Source organism: Garra rufa, chromosome 4, assembly GCF_049309525.1.
Source record: "Garra rufa chromosome 4, GarRuf1.0, whole genome shotgun sequence".
In the NCBI taxonomy this organism is placed as follows: Eukaryota; Metazoa; Chordata; class Actinopteri; order Cypriniformes; family Cyprinidae; genus Garra; species Garra rufa.
Window position 1 is genome coordinate 17,823,124 of NC_133364.1, and position 7,810 is coordinate 17,830,933.

Consider the following 7,810-nt stretch of genomic DNA (forward strand, 5'->3'; position numbering starts at 1 on the left):
GCCGTCAGTGATTCAGCCATGAATCAGAGTCTCGAGCTGTTCATCTCAGTGTGAACAAATGTCCGACTAATATACCTTCAAATGGGCCAAACACACCTTTCTCCATGTGCAGGTGTCGGTCTGTAGAGTAACGCAGCCTTGGATCAGATCCTGGAGGAGCATTTTGCAGGTAAAATAAGCTTCTGTGTGGGTGGAGCCTAAAGTGGGCTGTTTAATAATAATATAAAAAAAGGTTTGTACTTAGCCTGTGTCTGGAATTTTTACAAGTATAAACTTAAAATTTTGACTTCTGCTTTATAAACGCTGCTCGATATTGTCTGGGAAGCCCCAGGGGGAGCGTCTGGATCTGTACTCCCCCTTCGTCTGTAACCTTCTCTCTCGTCAGGTTGTGCTCTGATCCGCTTTGCAGCTTGTCACAGCGCACTACCGAACGACCGTCACGCAACCGTGCTTCGGTGACCAGTCTGGGGCTTGAACCCGGTACCTCCCGTCCAGGGAGTACATGCTCAGTCCACTGAGCCACTGGCACTTCCACATTTATTCTTCTGTTCTGTTATATTTTGTTTTTAATTTGGACTTTTCTTTTCTCTAAAGACTAGATCTATTTGAGGTGTTTTTAATCAGGGTTGGAGCTAAACTCGGAAGTGGCTCACCACTCTTTATTTAAAAGGTAAAAAATGCTGTTTTCAGGTATTAATGCAGATACACTTGTTGTCCACAAGAGAGAACACATTGACACGTTGATCTGGTTTAATGAATGTGACTCTCAGTAAAAAGTTGACAATTAAAACGGAGAGCCGTTTCATTAGGTTATAGTTATGAGTAATTTTGATACAGACTTAATTAAAATGAATACAAATAACCAAATTATCAACAAACATAATTAAAAAAAGATTATGATTATAATTATAAGATTAAGATTATCTTATCATACTTGTCTGACCACATCAGATGAGAGATGATCTGGATATAACTGCACTTCAGTTTTTACCTTGAGCTACAAGTCATAGTTTATTGCCAACGGACTCAAAGTTCATACAGAGAGTCATTGTCCATATTAGAAACATCCTCATACTGAAGAAAAGTAAACGCCCCTTTATTATTTGGTTAAATGTAAGGCATGTGACAAACTGCTGATCATCAACCCCCTCTTGTGGTTAATAAGTGTAGCTGAGACATTTAAACTGAGAAAATTTCACAACAGGACCAGCAGAGCAATTTGGATCTAGTAGTTTCGTTAAATGATCAAGATAAGCCTTCAAAGTGAATCAAATATTAAATTTTTAGAACTTTTGGTCAATTATGCCAAAGTAAGTGAGAGATTTTTCACTGATTATACATTTATATGCATCAGACCAGATCAATGGTAAAACGGAAGTGCAGTTTTCCATCCGCTCCACCAGGCGGCGTAATCGGGCATCAGGTTTAGTTTGACACCTTCAGATGTTTGACAACATGACGATTGTAACAGTCGCTACAACACGTACAGACTGATTTAAGTATTATTTCTGCAGATGACAGCTCAGTTACAGACATACTGTCACTTAACAGCACACATTTATAATTAAACAAAGAAAACGGACAAACGCTGTGATAAAGTGCAGGAATGGAAGATGTCATGCTGCTCACCTGTAAGTCTCCTTCTCTTCCAGTGTATTTCTCTTGTAAAATCACTAACACAGTCTAGCGGTGCTTAGTTAATGTATTTAAGTCATTTTTTAAGTGTTTGTTGATGTGTCATTCAGATACAGAGCTTCTCTGTCAGGTAATTTAGTGTTTGTTTACATTCTGCTCTCTTGCTGAACTCCCTGTCAGATTTTAAGCAGAAGAAATGAATCAGATGTATTACATGTATAATCTTTGAATCAAACATTATTTACTATTCATATTATAAAGTGGAATTATAAGTAATTTTAGTTTTGTCTCTGTTGTTGTAGTCTTACTGTAGGCAGTAATCCACTGGATTGATGTTTGTTAATAGAGTCAGTTGGTTTGTGAAGCGCTGATATTCCTGTTGCTTCATTGTTTAGTAGAATAGCAGTGCTTTGCTTCTAATCAAAACCATGGGCAGAAAAAAAGCCGATTAGCAATGCTGTTATTTATTGTGAATTAAATTTCAGTTGAAGCAAAATTGTATTATTGATACATCATTACTTAAGTATAATGTAGTTTAGACTGACTATAATATGTCGAGTTTTAGATACACAGTATGGAGTGATGTCTGTTAATTTGTGTCTTTGCTCTACAGAATAATTGATGATTGGACGATTACACTCAGCCAACAGAAGCATATGGACAGACATTCACTGCACTGATGGACATCTGCTGATGCACAGGTAATGCTCAAAACATTTCAATGTGTTGTTTGCTTGTAAATGTATAGGTTACTATCATTTTTCTTTTCGAAGGAGCGTGCCTTTGAAAAATAAATGATGGTAACCTAAGTAGGTGGGGAAGGGATGGGGTTTAAAAAAATGAATAGCAAATTCCATTTTTTTAGGCAAGAAGTATAACCCCTGCCCGACATCGTGCTGAAACTCAGGGGAGGACACCATGATCCCCCACACCTTTCTCACTCACACCACACCATTCATTCGTAACGCGGAGATCTGGCTGGAATCAAACCAGCAACCTCTGAAACCGTGAGGCAGCGCTCTAACCTCTGAGCCACAGATCTCGTGTCTGAAAGCATGCTGGAACTTATATTTAACTATTCACCCTGTCATTTTTACAATAAAGCAGTTAAATTTTAAACAAACTTTTGCTGAGGTTTGAACCAGCAACCTCTGAAATCATGAGGCACTGCTTTAACCTCTGAGCCACAGATCTCTTGTCTGAACACATGCTGGAACTTATATTTCACTATGTTGTTTTACAATAAAGCAGTAAATTTTTAATACTGAGTTGGGGTTTGATCTAGCAACCTCAGAAACCGTGAAGCAGCACTCTTACCTCTGAGCCACTGATCTTATGTCTGAACACACGCTGGAACTTATATTTCACTATTCACTGTCATTTTTTTTGCAATAAACTAGTTAAACTTTAAACACACTGAGTTGGGGTTTGAACCAACAACCTCTGAAACCATGAAGCAGTGCACTTACCTCCAAGCCACAGATTTGCTGCTTGAGCATGTGAAGGACCTTATATTTCACCATTTATCCTGTCATTGTTACAATAAAACAGGTAAATGTCAACACACTGAGCTGGGGTTTGAACCCATGACACCATCGCAACCATGATTGTGAGTAACGTGTGTTTAGCCACCATGGCTTTCACATTGTGGACTGGCATTTGAGCCACTTTGTTGGATATAATGCAATTTATAGACTTTAACGTAAGCAATAGTGGGATTTTAACTGCTTTGGACTTTAGTAAGAGCTTTCATTTATGTGATAAAAAAAGGGGTGAAGGTAAGGGGTGTTTTTTGTTTTGCTGGATATGAGGTAAATAGATGAATTGACATTTGTGCAAAACAAAAGTCCAACACACCAGCCTGAACATTTCTTTTAATCCTGAAGACTTTGATTAGCTGTTTTTAATCAGGCTTGGAGCTAAAATCAGGACAGTGGCTGGAGCAGGACTGACAATCTTTTTTCCTCCCTAAAATCGGGAAAGTGGCTCAACCGGAGCAGGATTGGAAAATGTTTTTTCCTCCCGAAAATCGGGAAAGTGGCTCAACTGGAGCAGGATTGGACAATCTTTTTCCTTCATAAAATCGGGAAAGTGGCTCAACCGGAGCAGTATTGGACAATCTTTTTTTCTCCCTAAAATCGGGAAAGTGGCTCAACCGGAGCAGGATTGGACAATGTTTTTTTCCTCCCGAAAATCGGGAAAGTGGCTCAACTGGAGCAGGATTGGAAAATGTTTTTTTCTTCCTAAAATCGGGAAAGTGGCTCAACTGGAGCAGGATTGGACAATCTTTTTCCTTCTTAAAATCGGGAAAGTGGCTCAACTGGAGCAGGATTGGAAAATGTTTTTTCCTCCCGAAAATCGGGAAAGTGGCTCAACCGGAGCAGGATTGGAAAATGTTTTTTCCTCCCGAAAATCGGGAAAGTGGCTCAACCGGAGCAGGATTGGACAATCTTTTTTTCTCCCTAAAATCGGGAAAGTGGCTCAACCGGAGCAGGATTGGACAATCTTTTTTTCTCCCTAAAATCGGGAAAGTGGCTCAACCGGAGCAGGATTGGACAATGTTTTTTCCTGCCGAAAATCGGGAAAGTGGCTCAACCGGAGTAGGATTGGGCAATCTTTTTTTCTCCCAAAAATCGGGAAAGTCAAAGTCAAATAAATCTTTGTCAAACTCAAATAATAGCACAACTTGTAAATAACAACGATATGAATTGTATCATTTGTATATTTTAAAGAAAAAGTCCAACAAAACATCCTGGAAGTTTTTAGCAGTGCTGAAGATCTTAATCATCTATTTGAGGTGTTTTTAATCAGGGTTGGAGCTAAACTCGGAAGTGGCTCACCACTCTTTATTTAAAAGGTAAAAAATGCTGTTTTCAGGTATTAATGCAGATACACTTGTTGTCCACAAGAGGGAACACATTGACACGTTGATCTGGTTTAATGAATGTGCCTCTCAGTAAAAAGTTGACAATTAAAACGGAGAGCCGTTTCATTAGGTTATAGTTATGAGTAATTTTGATACAGACTTAATTAAAATGAATACAAATAACCAAATTATCCACAAACATAATTAAAAAAAGATTATGATTACAATTATAAGATTAAGATTATTTTATCATACTTGTCTGACCACATCAGATGAGAGATGATCTGGATAACTGCACTTCAGTTTTTACCTTAAGCTACAAGTCATAGTTTATTGCCAACGGACTCAAAGTTCATACAGAGAGTCATTGTCCATATTAGAAACATCCTCATACTGGAGAAAAGTAAACGCCCCTTTATTATTTGGTTAAATGTAAGGCATGTGACAAACTGCTGATCATCAACCCCCTCTTGTGGTGAATAAGTGTAGCTGAGACATTTAAACTGAGAAAATTTCACAACAGGACCAGCAGAGCAAATTTGGATCTAGTAGTTTCGTTAAATGATCAAGATAAGCCTTCAAAGTGAATCAAATATTACATTTTTAGAACTTTTGGTCAATTATGCCAAAGTAAAATAGATTGGCGTGAGAGATTTTTCACTGATTATATATTTATATGCATTAGACCAGATCAATGGTAAAACGGAAGTGCAGTTTTCCATCCGCTCCAGCAGGCGGCGTAATCGGGCATCAGGTTTAGTTTGACACCTTCAGATGTTTGACAACATGACGATTGTAACAGTCGCTACAACACGTACAGACTGATTTAAGTATTATTTCTGCAGATGACAGCTCAGTTACAGACATACTGTCACTTAACAGCACACATTTATAATTAAACAAAGAAAACGGACAAACGCTGTGATAAAGTGCAGGAATGGAAGATGTCATGCTGCTCACCTGTAAGTCTCCTTCTCTTCCAGTGTATTTCTCTTGTAAAATCACTAACACAGTCTAGCGGTGCTTAGTTAATGTATTTAAGTCATTTTTTAAGTGTTTGTTGATGTGTCATTCAGATACAGAGCTTCTCTGTCAGGTAATTTAGTGTTTGTTTACATTCTGCTCTCTTGCTGAACTCCCTGTCAGATTTTAAGCAGAAGAAATGAATCAGATGTATTACATGTATAATCTTTGAATCAAACATTATTTACTATTCATATTATAAAGCGGAATTATAAGTAATTTTAGTTTTGTCTCTGTTGTTGTAGTCTTACTGTAGGCAGTAATCCACTGGATTGATGTTTGTTAATAGAGTCAGTTGGTTTGTGAAGCGCTGATATTCCTGTTGCTTCATTGTTTAGTAGAATAGCAGTGCTTTGCTTCTAATCAAAACCATGGGCAGAAAAAAAGCCGTTTAGCAATGCTGTTATTTATTGTGAATTAAATTTCAGTTGAAGCAAAATTGTATTATTGATACATCATTACTTAAGTATAATGTAGTTTAGACTGACTATAATATGTCGAGTTTTAGATACACAGTATGGAGTGATGTCTGTTAATTTGTGTCTTTGCTCTACAGAATAATTGATGATTGGACGATTACACTCAGCCAACAGAAGCATATGGACAGACATTCACTGCACTGATGGACATCTGCTGATGCACAGGTAATGCTCAAAACATTTCAATGTGTTGTTTGCTTGTAAATGTATAGGTTACTATCATTTTTCTTTTCGAAGGAGCGTGCCTTTGAAAAATAAATGATGGTAACCTAAGTAGGTGGGGAAGGGATGGGGTTTAAAAAAATGAATAGCAAATTCCATTTTTTTAGGCAAGAAGTATAACCCCTGCCGGACATCGTGCTGAAACTCAGGGGAGGACACCATGATCCCCCACACCTTTCTCACTCACGCCACACCATTCATTCGTAACGCGGAGATCTGGCTGGAATCGAACCAGCAACCTCTGAAACCGTGAGGCAGCGCTCTAACCTCTGAGCCACAGATCTCGTGTCTGAAAGCATGCTGGAACTTATATTTAACTATTCACCCTGTCATTTTTACAATAAAGCAGTTAAATTTTAAACAAACTTTTGCTGAGGTTTGAACCAGCAACCTCTGAAATCATGAGGCACTGCTTTAACCTCTGAGCCACAGATCTCTTGTCTGAACACATGCTGGAACTTATATTTCACTATGTTGTTTTACAATAAAGCAGTAAATTTTTAATACTGAGTTGGGGTTCGATCTAGCAACCTCAGAAACCATGAGGCACTGCTTTAACCTCTGAGCCACAGATCTCGTGTCTGAACAGATACTGGAACTTTTATTTGACTGTTTACCCTGTCATTTTACAATAAAGCAGTTAAATTTTAAACAAACTTGCATTGGGGTTTGAACCAGCAACCTCTGAAACCATGAGGCAGTGCTTTAACCTTTGAGCCACAGGTCTCTTGTCTGAACACATGCTGGAACTTATATTTGACTATTCACCCTGTCATTTTTACAATAAAGAAGTTAAGTTCTAAACATGCTGAGTTGGGGTTTGAACAAGCAACCTCTAAATCCATGAAGCAGCGCTCTTACCTCTGAGCCACTGATCTTTGTCTAAACACACGCTGGAACTTTCACTATTCACTGTCATTTTTTTTGCAATAAACTAGTTAAACTTTAAACACACTGAGTCGGGGTTTGAACCAACAACCTCTGAAACCATGAAGCAGTGCACTTACCTCCAAGCCACAGATTTGCTGCTTGAGCTTGTGAAGGAACTTATATTTCACCATTTATCCTGTCATTGTTACAATAAAACAGTTAAATGTCAGCACACTGAGCTGGGGTTTGAACCCATGACACCATCGCAACCATGATTGTGAGTAACGTGTGTTTAGCCACTAGTGCCACCATGGCTTTCACGTTGCGGACTGGCATTTGAGCCACTTTTTTGGATATATAGCAATTTATAGACTTTAATGTAAGCAATAGTGGGATTTTAACTGCTTTGGACTTTAGTAAGAGCTTTCATTTATGTGATAAAAAAGGGGTGAAGGTAAGGGGTGTTTTTTGTTTTGCTGGATATGAGGTAAATAGATGAATTGACATTTGTGCAAAACAAAAGTCCAACACACCAGCCTGAACATTTCTTTTAATCCTGAAGACTTTGATTAGCTGTTTTTAATCAGGCTTGGAGCTAAAATCAGGACAGTGGCTGGAGCAGGACTGACAATCTTTTTTCCTCCCTAAAATCGGGAAAGTGGCTCAACTGGAGCAGGATTGGACAATCTTTTTCCTTCTTAAAATCGGGAAAGTG

At 38.3% G+C, this 7,810-nt stretch overlaps 1 long non-coding RNA gene across 1 annotated transcript; it reads left to right on the forward strand.

Moving 5' to 3' along the window:
* The first annotated feature begins 1,385 nt into the window (after positions 1–1,385).
* On the forward strand, positions 1,386–6,712 carry LOC141332713 (uncharacterized). The gene is made up of 4 exons (XR_012355359.1): positions 1,386–1,631; positions 2,249–2,336; positions 6,081–6,168; positions 6,333–6,712. It is a non-coding gene; the product is annotated as an uncharacterized lncRNA (long non-coding RNA).
* Positions 6,713–7,810: the final 1,098 nt, after the last annotated feature.